Below are 1,038 nucleotides of genomic sequence, written 5' to 3' on the forward strand. Positions count from 1 at the left end.
AACCAGGAGAGGCCTGAGGAGAGCAGCTGGCTACTCCAAAGCGAGACAGACGGGCCATGCTGCACGACTGTCTGCCTTGCACCTTAGTAAGTGCGGTAGTTATAGTAAACTAACAAATGATGCAAAATACTGTAGAATACTATACTACACACTGTAGTATCCCTTGATCATGTGTAGTACTTACTATAGAATTGTGTTGTATACTGTAGAATACTACAGCAAATACTACAGTATTATTTACACACCAAATTGTTGTAAATACTACAGTATTATTTTTTATTTTTTATTATTATTCAATTAAATACTGTAATGTGAAAACATTACAGTATTTAATTGGCCTATACTCTGCCAATTCCCCTCCCCCATGTACCAATTTGTGCCACCCGTAAGTGAGAAACCTATATGCCAAGTATAGACCATATATTGTGTTCCTTACAGGTTATAGAAAAATATCCATTCAGACTCCAGTCCTACCTACCTACAGGTCACAGAATGTTGGTGGCAGGGCTCATGGGCTCATGGTAGTGGCTGGAGCGGAATAAGTGGAATGGTATCAAATGGTTTCCATGTGTTTGATAACATCCCTCTGTTCCGGCCATTATTCTGAGCCATTCTCCCCTCAGCAGCCTCCACTGTTACAGCTTATGAACAATTTGCTCTTTTAGTATTTCTCCAGGAGGTTTCCTCAAGGAGAAAGCCTCCACTTCTATGTCTAAAATAATTCAATAGAAACGCCATAGTAAATACTACTGTAATGTAAATAAAAACACTACAGTAAATACTACAGTCTATAACCTGTAGGGAACACAATATATGGTCTTTACTTGGCACATACAGTAGGTGTCTCACTTATGAGTGGCACAAATTGGTATATGGGGAGGGGCATTGGTAGAGTATATGCTAATTAAATACTGTAGTGTTTTTGCAGAAACTGTAGTATTATTATTATTTTTTACATGTGAATAATACTGTAGAATTTTTTTTTAATGTGAATAATACTGTAGTATACTACAGTCTTCAAAGCACTACAGTAATTAC

The 1,038-nt window shown here is 37.2% G+C and overlaps 1 non-coding gene across 1 annotated transcript; it reads left to right on the top strand.

Moving 5' to 3' along the window:
* Positions 1-647: 647 nt before the first annotated feature.
* Positions 648-702, top strand: LOC115109811 (U7 small nuclear RNA). Its single transcript, XR_003860554.1, has one exon. It is a non-coding gene; the product is annotated as a U7 small nuclear RNA (small nuclear RNA).
* The last annotated feature ends 336 nt before the right edge of the window (positions 703-1,038 follow it).

This window comes from Oncorhynchus nerka, linkage group LG25, assembly GCF_034236695.1.
Source record: "Oncorhynchus nerka isolate Pitt River linkage group LG25, Oner_Uvic_2.0, whole genome shotgun sequence".
NCBI lineage: Eukaryota > Metazoa > Chordata > Actinopteri > Salmoniformes > Salmonidae > Oncorhynchus > Oncorhynchus nerka.